The 12,295-nt window shown below is 41.2% G+C and overlaps 2 non-coding genes across 2 annotated transcripts; both read left to right on the forward strand.

Annotated features, from left to right (window-relative positions):
• Positions 1-11,330: 11,330 nt before the first annotated feature.
• Positions 11,331-11,447, forward strand: LOC116675686 (U5 spliceosomal RNA). The gene has a single exon (XR_004328507.1). It is a non-coding gene; the product is annotated as a U5 spliceosomal RNA (small nuclear RNA).
• A 278-nt stretch (positions 11,448-11,725) lies between these two features.
• On the forward strand, positions 11,726-11,916 carry LOC116675684 (U2 spliceosomal RNA). Its single transcript, XR_004328505.1, has one exon. It is a non-coding gene; the product is annotated as a U2 spliceosomal RNA (small nuclear RNA).
• Positions 11,917-12,295: the final 379 nt, after the last annotated feature.

Below are 12,295 nucleotides of genomic sequence, written 5' to 3' on the forward strand. Positions count from 1 at the left end.
GCCATTGATTCTAAACTTTCTATTTGATCAGGTTGTGACAGAGACAGGAAAAAAGCAAGTTGGTTCTGTCACATCGGCTGAAAGAGGAGAACTGGTGACTGTGGTGTGTGCAGTGAATGCTGCTGGAAATGCCATACCTCCCATGTTTGTCTTCCCCAGAGTCAAGTTTAAGGATTGCTTCATGACAGGAGCACCTCCAGGAGCCAAAGGTACCGCCACCAGAACGGGATGGATGAATGAAGACATCTGGCCTGAGTTCCTTGATTACCTGATACAGCACACTAACTGCACCCTTGATCGTCCCATGCTGCTAATCCTGGATAATCTAAAAGCTCACATCTCACTCAAGGCAATAGAAATGTCCAAGAGCAACGGAATTGTTCTGCTCACCCTCCCACCCCACACATCCCATCGCATGCAGCCTCTCGATGTGACCGTGTATGGCCCGTTCAAGACCCAATACAGCCGTGCTCTTGATGAGGTCTAACCCCGGCAAAACAGTCTCCATCTACCAGACTGCAGGACTTGTGAATGAGGCTTTCATGTCAGCAGTGACACCACGCAACATCACTTCTGGATTTAGGTCCACTGGGATTTTCCCATATAACCAAGACATTTTCCCTGATGAAGCGTTTGCACCATCCATGGTGTCAGACCGGCCAAACCTTGAGCTGCAGCCTGCCACTGCAGATGATCTGGATGGTCCACCCCCTGCAGATGATCCACCTGCAGACGAACCACCCGCTGCAGACAATTCACCCGCTGATGCTTATCCATCCACTGTGCATGGTCCACATGGATGTGCCTCGCCAGCTGACTCAGATGTGCCACGTGTTCCCAGCCGACCTGGATATGTGTCTCCTCGTGAAATACTACCACTTCCCAAATGTCCCCCCAGAACACAAACCAAACGAAAGCGTGTGAAGACAGCCATCATAACTGATACTCCCGAGAAGCAGGCAATTGAAGAGGCTTATAAAGAAAGACAAAAGAAACTGGCGGGGAAAAAGCAAAATAGCAAAGAAAAGGGAAAACCGAAAAAGAAAGCAACCAAAAGGAAAATTGTAGTTAGCAGCTCTGAGGAGAGTGATGTCCCTGTCCCACTTGATAATGACGAAGAGAGCTCTGAGGATGAGAGAAGTGATCCAGGAAACAAAGATCTGTCTGTGGGTGACTTTGTCATGATTAACTTTACAACCAAACACAGGAGCGTCCGGTATATTGGCATGGTTGAAAAAGTTGAAGATGATGAAATTCTTACCCAATTCCTTAGAAAAATTCAGGGAAACACAAAAGTGTGGGAGAGACCCACATTTGCTATTAAAGAAAAAGATGTGGCACATGTTCCCAAAGCAGATGTGGTGAAGAAGCTGCCTCAACCTAAGAGGCGTGGAGGGACCACACGTAGAGAGCAACTCTTCATCTTTCCCTGCAATCTTCAGGGCTGGAATGTGGAGTAGTTGTATAGGCCTACTGTATTTGTAGAGAATGACTGATGCTCTGATTGTGGATCTAGTCCTGTTGAGTCCCAGGCTGTTCTAGCTGGCTCTAAAGGTCCTGTGTTCTGACCCCGAGACTGTGTCTGTGTGTTCAACTGTACATAGGCTCCTGGCATTTTTATATTAAGACTTTTATATACATATAAAAAAGGGATATTTTGTAGTGTAGGAGTTGAGTTGCAGCAAGGTGATTCATACCTCTCATTTGAATGTTAATAAAACATTTTGAATTACATTATGTTGTATTTGATTTTGTTTAGAATTACTTTCAAGTGTTGTAGGAAAAAATGTGCTTAATAGACCAATTCCAATGATTATTTTACTAGTCTGGCATTTGTTCTGGGATGTGAGGTTGTCAGGCTAGCTGTCAGGATTCTAACCTGTTACAACATATGTTGTTATGGTAGTTTCAGAGTGGAAAAGGTAAGTGGATCAGTTTACCCCTAGTTGGTTCACTTTACCCCGTTGACTTCTCTGGTCTGCCTCACTTTACCCCTAAGCTGGGGTAAAGTGAGACACAAGACCACTTTTTTAAAAAACATCATATTTTCACTGCCCTTCATCCTGAATACATTCTGATAATTACAATAACAAGGAAACATCCTGAATTAATGGGAAATGTGTAAATTTAACTGATATATCATTTTAGCTCACTTGGAGGGGAGCAAATGTAAAAAATGTCTCACTTTTCCCCACTCTCCCTACAAACCCCAGGTTCACCAGAAATCTACTGGTTACTATGTAAGGACTACAAACCCCAGGTTCACCAGAAATCTACTGGTTACTATGTAAGGAGGGTTACTATGTAAGGACTACAAACCCCACGTTCACCAGAAATCTACTGGTTACTATGTAAGGACTACAAACCGACCAGTTACTATGTAAGGACTACAACCGAAGTGAAGCTGAAGAAACCCTAAACGTTAACGGAACAGATTATGCGTATACACATCAATTTCTTTTTGATTAATGCATAAACACATCAACTTTCTTTTTAATAACCGCATATACACATCAAATTTCTTTTTAATTAATGCATAGACACATTCATTATGTCATCATCACAATTTATTATGACATCAACTTTCTTTTTAATGAATGCCTAACAAATCAAATTTCTTTTTGATTAATGCATGTACACATCAACTTTTGTTTTGATAAATGCATATACAGATCAAATTTCTTTTTGATTAATGCTTAAAAAACATCAACTTTCTTTTTAGTGAGTGCATATACACATTCAATTTATTTTTTATTAATGCATATACACATCAACTTTCTTTTAGATTAATGCATATACACATCAACTTTCTTTTTCATTAAGATAAGATGGTGCTTGAACATGAAGAGCTTTGTAGGTGAGAAGAAGGATTTTAAATTCTATTCTGGATTTTACAGGAAGCCAATGCAGAGAAGCTAAACCAGGAGAGATGTGATCTCTTTTCCTGGTTCCTATCAGAACACGTGCTGCAGCATTCTGGATCAGCTGAAGAATCTTTATGGACTCTTTTAAGCAACCTGATAATAAAGAACTGGAGTAATCCAGTTTAGAAGTAACAAATGCATGGACTAGTTTGTCTTTATCATTTTTAGACAGGATATTCCTGAATTCCTGAATGTAATGTATTTACTACTTCACTATGGAAATTGATTTTTGCAATATTACATCGTTGAAAAAAAGCAGCACTAATAATCTAATAACACCATTACAGAGATAAGTCCTTTGTCTGAGGCAATTAGACAACTGAACTCTAAATCCTGACTGAAAATCCTCAAATAAGCTGTTGCTATGCAGAAAGTCACACAGCTGTTTGGCGACTGCTTTCTCAAGAATCTTAGAGAGAAATGGAAGGTTGGATATTGGTCTATAGTTGGCTAAAACATCTGGATCAAGGTTTGGCTTTTTTAGAAGAGGTTTAATTACAGATACTTTAAAGTGCTATGGTACATAGCCTGTAAGTAAAGACAGATTGGTTATAGCTAGTAGAGAACTGTTGACTAAGGGTAAAACTTGTTTAAGTAGCCTAGTCGGGATGGGGTCTTATAGGCAGGGTGATGGTTTAGATGAAGAAATAACTGAATTAAATTGATAAAGATCAAGTGAAGCAAAGCAGTCTAAACATGTATCTGGTTTTACAGCTGTTTCTAAGGTTCCTGTGTTCAGAGATAAGTCAGTGCCAGTTAAAGGCAGGTCTTGGGGAATTTTCCTTCTAATTGTTATAATTTTATCATTGAAGAATCTCATAAAGTCGTTACTACTAAGAGCTATGGGAATACTTTGCTCAGTAGAGCTGAGGCCTTCCATCAGCCTGGCTCCAGTGCTGAAAAGAAACCTGGGGTTGTTCCTATTTTCCTCTATTAATGACGAGTAGTACGCTGCTCTGGCATTACGGAGGGCCTTCCTATACGTTTTAAGACTATCTTGCCAAATTATACAAGAATCTTCCAGTTTGGTGGAACGCCAACTCTTCTCAAGTTTCCGCGTTATTTGCTTTAATTTTCGTGTTTCAGTGTTATACCATGGAGCTAAACGTCTTGGTTTTATCATCTTTTTTTTTAGAGGGGCAACAAAGTCGAGTGTCATTCTCAGCGAGCCTGCTGCACTATCAACAAAATGATCGATATGGGAGGGACCAAAATTAGCATAGGAGTCCTCCGTTACTTTGTGACTTGGGAATGACTTAAAAGCTGATGGAATCACATCCTTAAATTTTGCTACAGCACTATCTGATAGACATCTTGTATAGAAGTTTTTGCCTACTGGCGTGTAGTTCAGCAGTCAGGATTTAGAGTTCAGTTGTCTAATTGCCTCAGACAAAGGACTTCTCTCTGTAATGGTGTTATTAGATATTAGTGCTGCTTTTTTTCACCGATGTAATATTGCAAAAATCAATTTTCACAGTGAAGTAGTAATAACATCACATTCAGAGATTCAGGAATATCCTGTCTAAAATTGATGCAGAAAAACTAGTCCACGCATTTGTTACTTCTAAGCTGGATTACTCCAATTCTTTATTATCAGGTTGCTTAAAAGAGTCCATACATATTCTTCAGCTGATCCAGAATGCTGCAGCACGTGTTCTGATAGGAATCAGGAAAGGAGATCACATCTCACCTGGTTTAGCTTCTCTGCATTGGCTTCCTGTAAAATCCAGTATAGAATTTAAAATCCTTCTTCTCACCTACAAAGCTCTTCATGTTCAAGCACCATCTTATCTTAAAGAGCTCATTGTACCTTATTACCCAACCAGAGCACTGCGCTCCCAGAATGAAGGGTTCCTTGTGGTTCCTAAAGTCTCCAAAAATAGAATGGGAGCCAGAGTGTTCAGCTATCAAGCTCCTCACCAGGTTCCCGTTTGGGTTCAGGAGGCAGACACCATCTCCACATTTAAGAGTAGGCTTGAGACTTTCCTCTTTGATGAAGCTTATAGTTAGTGCTGGCTCAGTTTTTCCTTGCCTCTTTCGCCTAGTGCTTGCTCTTGGTGGGAATTTTCGGGTTTCTGTAAATAACATCACAGAAAATGGTCTGGACCTGCTCTTTTATGAAAAGCGCAATGAGATAAGTGTTGTTGTGATTTGGCGCTATATAAATAAAATTGAATTGAATTAATCTACCTGAACCTCAACTTCCTAGCCTCATAGTTGATGTTTGACATTCTTGGATCCGTCTTAGGTTCCTGCTGTCTGCCTACGTTCCTGGATCCTGAGGTAGGTGATCATATCGTCACTGAAAACATATCTTTGATAGCAGGATCATTCTCAATCCTTTTGTAAAACCTTTGTCTTTCTTGGAGTATATCCACTATAATACATTCTTAAAAATTGCATATCTTTTGCTATGGTTAGGCCTCGTATCCAAACTACTCTGGCAGATGTAGTAGTGTCAATGTAGCCTTGGGAAATAATTAGCAGCTGGTAGATAGATCTCCCCATCGGGAAATAAAACCCCAGTCTTCCGTGTGAGAGGCGGAGGCGTACCATCCAAAGTTTCAGTAGTAATGTGGTTTTTGTGTTGGAACAAGTTGCACTGTTTGAAATAAGCTTTTGAGATACAAGAACGTCTTCACTTGGGACAGCAATTGACTTCCAACGCGATGGGAGAAATCCTGAGCTTTGAGATTTGGAGGGGCTGACTTTGATTCCGAATGCTTGACACTGGACTTCAATCTGCCCCAGTGGGCACTGTAGATCACTGTTTGATGAAGCCAACAGAACAACATAATCTGGAAAGAGCAGAAAAGGAATTACAAAGTGCCCAGACTTGACACTCTCCCACCGTCTGCTGCGCCTTGTGAGGTGCTGTTCATGTCCAGTAGATATGCTTTTTCCATCGCTTGACAATATTCCCATTTAGAGTCAGGAGTTCTCCTCCCATGCTGAACACAGCTTGAGCCGCGGCCCACTTTCCCGAGTAGTCCCACGCGTTCGCCGGGACTTCCTCGAAGCCTTGTAGCATTGGTTAGCAGGTAGAAAAATCTCCCCATCAGGGAATCAAACCCCGATCTTCCGCATGACAGGCGGAGATACTGTCCATTATACTAACGAGGAATGCCCAAGCTTAATATTTCGCACATCGGGACTTCCGGTTGGAACATCAGCCATAACGGTCGCACAGCTCCCGATAAACCCGCGAAATTTGATCAAAAGCCCCTTTTATATCAAACATATAGCAAGAATTTATTTTAAAGATTAGGGCGATTCTCCACCGTAAACATTTAAATTGTTTCTGATGCGTCTTGAGTAGTGAAATACAGTTTTATCCTTGACGGTCAAGGCTAACTAGAAGATGACGGACTCAGAGATTCTGCAAGAATTGAGGCAATTCCGCCAGGAGAATAGACAGCAATTTGAGGAACTAAGAAGTGACATATCGGGTCTTAACAACAGACTGGTTGAGGCGGAAAACCGGATCGAAAAGGCCGAAGAACGGATACAAACCTCAGAAGATGCAGCGTTGGAGATGCTAAAGCTACACATGAGGTTAGAGGAGAAGCTAACAGAAATGGAGAGCCACAGCAGGCGCGATAATCTAAGGATCTATGGGGTAGCTGAAAATACCGAAAAGGACTCCATTGACATGCTGTCTTTTGTGGACAAACTTCTTCACGAGGGCCTTCAACTGTCTGACGAAATGCCTGATCTGCAAATTCAGAGGGCGCATCACTCTCTAGGCCCACAGCCGGCAGCTGGTGCACCGCCTCGTTCTATTGTGATCAAGTTTTTGAGCTTCAAGGTGAAGGAGATGCTACTGCTTAAAGCATGGGGGACGAGAGAATTCAAATGGAAAGACAATCAGGTAAACCTCGATCATGATTATCCGCCATCGATCATCGCGAAAAGGAAGGAGTATGTCGACGTCCGGAGGGTCCTGAAAGCTAACAATGTGAAGTTTCAAACGCTATTCCCCGCTAGGCTACGAGCGATGCACGAGGATGGAACCAGAATATATGACTCGCCAACTGAAGCAGCCAAAGACCTTGTGAAATGAGGATACGTGGTCGCGACAATGCCAGCACCGCCACCGGCATCTTTGACCGAACGAATAAAACAGCTGTCCTGGACCCGAGTGAATTGGCGCCCCAAGAAAGCTACACGCGACCCCACTCGAGACATCAGCTACAAGGATAAGCTTCGCCCATTCCGGAGGAACACCCTGGGCACGACAACGAACTGAATTGAGAACGACGCGGTGACCCTCCAAGCGATTTCAGTTACTTTTAAGTCACGGTGGTGAAAGAATTGCGTTATCTGAATAAATGGGTTACAGAGGTAGAGCTTTCAAGATGCTGTGAGCCAATAAGGACCCCCTTCGCTGAATCTCAGCTGAAGGGTTTTGCCTTAGAGCACCCCCCCGGTGGATCTTAGGGTCTAAAGGGAAGACCCCCACATAGGAAGTCACCCTTTTGTTATTTTGGTAAGCTTTATGCAGTTCTGTTTGTTCATCTTTGGAATTTGTTTATTATTTCGTTATACTCTATATCTATTGATCTGGTCACATGTTTAATAGATCTACAAAGCTAGTATCACTTAACATAAATGGCATACTTAACCCAGTTAAGAGGTCAAAAATGTTAACTCTACTGAAAAGGGACAAGGTCCAGATAGGATATACACAAGAATCCCACCTTAGTGATAGTGAACATGCTAAATTAAATAAAATGGGTTTCACAAAGGTATATTTCTCTTCACACAAATCAGGTAGGCGTAGAGGAGAGGCGATTTTGGTGTGCAATGCACTAAATTTCGAATTCATATTTGAACATAAAGATATAGAAGGGAGGTATATTATGGTAATTGGCAAAATTGAAGGAACCTTGGTGAGTCTGTTCAATGTTTATATTCCACCAGGAAGTGATTGGTCATTCTACAAACATGTACTTGAAACAATGACAACAAAAAGTCAGGGAGTGTTACTATGTGGGGGAGATTTTAACATTCGATTGAATCCGAAAAAAGACAGTTCAAGTGGCAAACCTGATACAAAAAAACTATATAAGAAAGTGAAAAATTTCATGAAAGAAGTAGGAATAGTAGACGTATGGAGGGAACTGAACCCGACAGGGCAGGACTATACTCACTATTCTGGGGCACATAATGTTTACTCCAGAATAAACTTAATTCTGATGTTCAAAAATGATATGTTTCGAGCGATAAACTGTGACATAGGAGTAAGTGCACTCTCAGATCACAATCCGATATATTTGTCACTTAATCTTAAAGGCAAAATAAAGTCTACCCTATGGAAATTGAATAATAATATTCTGAATGACACGGAAATTAGGAATAAATTGAAGCTCGAAATTGAATCCTATCTGGAGTATAATGACAATGATGCAGTCTCACCAGTTATTTTATGGGATGCTTTAAAAGCAGTGCTACGTGGGAAAATTATAGCAATTTCTTCTAATGTAAAGAAAATGAAAAAACGAAAATTACAAGACCTTGAGAATAAACTTAAAAAATTACAGAAAGAGCATTCGTCTTCTCCACAGGATTCGGTAAAGGCAAAAATATTCGAAATAAAGAAGGAGATAAATGAAATAACCACACAGGACATCCAGAAAAAACTTATTTTTACAAAACAGCAATATTACGATACTGGAGGGAAAGCGCTTAAACTTCTGTCATATAGATTAAGGAAACAACAAGGAAACAAGGACAATTTTCAAAATTAAACACCCTGAAACAGGCCAAATCGAAATTAACCTGGAAAAAATACAACACTGTTTTGAGGAGTATTATCGGTCACTATATTCTCAACCACAATTAGGAAGTGCAGCGGATATTGACTTCTTTTTGTCTTCACTAAATCTACCTAAAGTCACAAATGATCAGAACGAGAAGCTAATCTCAAAAATTTCGGAGGAAGAAATTACATCCGCAATTAAGAGATTAAGAAATGGAAAAGCCCCCGGAGCAGATGGATTCAATTCAGAGTGGTATAAACTCATGCAATATCATTTGGCTCCGACGTTAATGAAAGCATTTAACGGGGTGCTCGAAACGAAGACTATTCCTCCTTCATGGAGAGAAGATATTATTTCCATTATCCCCAAAGAAAATAAAGACAAACTTGTATGTGGTAATTATCGCCCTGTAAGCGTACTTAATATTGACTACAAATTATTTACTTCCATATTATGTAAACGTCTCGAGATAGTGTTACCTGAACTTATACACAAGGACCAGACAGGCTTTATTCGACAGAGGCAGACGCATGACAATATTAGGAAAGCACTTCTGATAATGAATCATGCCAGGCAATGCAAATTAGAAACTCTTATAATAAGTTTGGATGTCGAAAAAGCGTTTGATTCAGTATGATGGACTTTTTAATATAAAGTAATGGAGGCATTTCACTCTGACTTGATTGGGACTTTTTCCGCACTGTATAACAAACCTACTGCCAGAATAAAAATAAACGGAGACGTGTCTAAATCTGTTAAATTAGAAAGAGGAACCCGCCAGGGCTGTGGTGCATCACCTCTTCTTTTTTCTCTATTTATTGAGCCCTTAGCGCAGTGGATTAGACAGACCACAGAAATTCAAGGGGTTTCTTTAAAATCGGGCGAACAAGATTTTTTTTCTTTTAATATCAAAAAGGCACATTTATCAGACAATAAACACAAATATTATATACAACATACATCCGAGATCAGACGAGAGCGGGCGCTTTCAGGGTGTTGTGGCCGTAAGCAAGTGAAAGGGGTGAAATCCAGCTATTTAAATGGAAGATTGCCGGTGATGCGTTCTTGATGTTGATGTGTTGCCATATACTTATCATTTCGAGATGAGGAAAAAAGGTGCTCCAATGTACAAGGACAGCCGGTTGTGAAACAATCATTTGTATAAACAAAAGGTACCAATGTTTCGTGTGCATGTCCGTGACATTTGAGCTTGATTGACCAATAGTGACCTGTAAGCCAAAAGGAACCTCTGATGTAATGTCAAGACCTGCGGACAAAAGTGCCATCCACTCAGGTTTCAAACATCTAAAAATCTTCTCACTCAATTCCCTCATTTGCTTGGGCCTACACGTCACGCCCCTGAGCCGAAGCCGGCGACACAACATATAAAAATCAAACACACCATTATCATCACACATATGTCCAACAGTTACACACTCATTCACATACAAAAGACGGCTTGTGATTCGCCGGCCATTATACAGAAAAAAAGGGCTGTTCAAGAAAGGGACATACAACACTTGTTCTTTGGTCACACATTGCAAAGACGTGAAAGGCTCAGCCTTGTTCCATGCCTCCATCAATTCCCTATAAAAAGCGGGCAAATGATGGAGGCTCGTCAACGCATGTATCGTCAAAAGGTTATAAATACTACAGTGTCCTACCGTCAACAAAACGCTTTCAAAATTTGATTTCCACGCTGCTTTACATTCTGGATACAAAAACCTACCAACAAGTTTGACCCGTAATGCATCCCTCTTGATTCCCACATCCATTAAGTTTAGGCCCCCCATCTTGACATCATTAATTAAAACCGTATGTCGAACGCGGGCGGCTTTGGACTTCCGCTGAAAATGTTAACCATATCAGTTAATTTTTTCAACACTGCAGACGGCAAATCGCACGTCTCCAGTAGGCTACATGAGTGACCAGAGACTAAAATAGAGAAATCAATACCACAACCTTCCCTTTCAATAATAAACCCCTCATCCTCCATAAATTTACCACCTTCATCATTCTGTCCAATTTATAATCCCATGTACGCATAGTCGCATTATTCTCATCCGTGGAGAGGAACACCTATGAGTTGAAATTATTTTTGGTGGGCTTTGCTGTTTGGCTAAGCCTTTTATACTTGTGAAAAACAAATGTGCTCTCCAAAAGGAAACTCAGATTCTTAAACGTAGCCAAAATGTGACAGCATGGGAATATTGCAGGTTGGCAAAAGCTTGACTCCATTCAATCTTTTATTGCAGCGTCACCGGGAACGGTGCACCCATCTTCTGTCTTCTGGAAAAACAATTAACGATGCACGTGAAGCTGCCCGTTGCCAAAACTGTCAACGGACCTGAAGAGACATGGCTGGCAGATTTTACCGCCAGAAGTTGTCGCAAAAACTGAATGATCTGGGTTCCTGGTATCAAAACGTTGTTATAATACTTGACAAGATGAAGCCATACAAAAGTGTAGCAAGATTTGCACTTTTGATTGGTAGAAAAACAGCAAGGACAAAATATTGGCCCTGTGACAATGTGGGAATAGGTGAGGCCTTGGATTTGGAAAGCGGCACACCAAGTGAGAATTACCGCGAGGGTTGGGACTGGGAAGACTGGCGTTTTCGGCTGCTCTCGAGAGTGGGCTGTACTTACTCTGGTTTCTCTTCATAACGCACAAGTCTTTCGCCTTTTACTAAAGACTTCCGTGGAGAGGAACGCCTATGAGTTGAAATTATTTTTGGTGGGCTTTGCTGTTTGGCTAAGCCTTTTGTACTTGTGAAAAACAAATATGCTCTCCAAAAGGAAACTCAGATTCTTAAACGTAGCCAAAATGTGACAGCATGGGAATATTGCACGTTGGCAGGAGCTTGACCAATTGGGAAAACAAAAATTGCCGTCTTTAACTAAAACTTTTTGTGCTTCCCCACGAAGCGCTTGGACGGGGGTGCTAAGCAGCAGCTGTTATGTCCATTTAAAATTACTGGACCGTGACAACTGAGAACCGTCCGGGGAGGTCGCATCTGACAGCATAGAGGTGGTGGTCATCGCTTCTCGGCCTTTTGGCTAAGATCAAGTGTAGTATCTGTTCTTATCAGTTTAATATCTGATATGTCCTCTATCAGGGGACAACATATTAAATGGATTTTTAGCAATGGGAGTTGAAAAAGGGGCTTGCTCAGTTCACTCCACGCATCGACCCGGTATTGCAGCATCGCTGGGAACGGTGCACCCATCTTCTGTCTTGTGGAAAAACAATTAACGATGCACGTGGAGCTGCCCGTTGCCCAAACTGTCAACGGACCTGAAGAGACATGGCTGGCAGATTTTACCGTCAGAAATTGTCCTAAAAACTGAATGATCTGTGAAACCTCGTTGGGTTCCTGGTATCAAAACGTTGTTATAATACTTGACAAGATAAAGCCATACAAAAGTGTAGCAAGATTTGCACTATTGATTGGCAAAAAAACAGTAAGGACAAAATATTGGCCCTGTGACAATGGGGGAATAGGTGAGGCCTTGGATTTGGAAAGCGGCACACCAAGTGAGAATTACCGCGAGGGTTGGGACTGGGAAGTAGTAATATACTGGGAACTGCTAAGTAGCAGCTGTTATG

This window comes from Etheostoma spectabile, unplaced genomic scaffold, assembly GCF_008692095.1.
Source record: "Etheostoma spectabile isolate EspeVRDwgs_2016 unplaced genomic scaffold, UIUC_Espe_1.0 scaffold00002135, whole genome shotgun sequence".
Classification (NCBI taxonomy): Eukaryota; Metazoa; Chordata; class Actinopteri; order Perciformes; family Percidae; genus Etheostoma; species Etheostoma spectabile.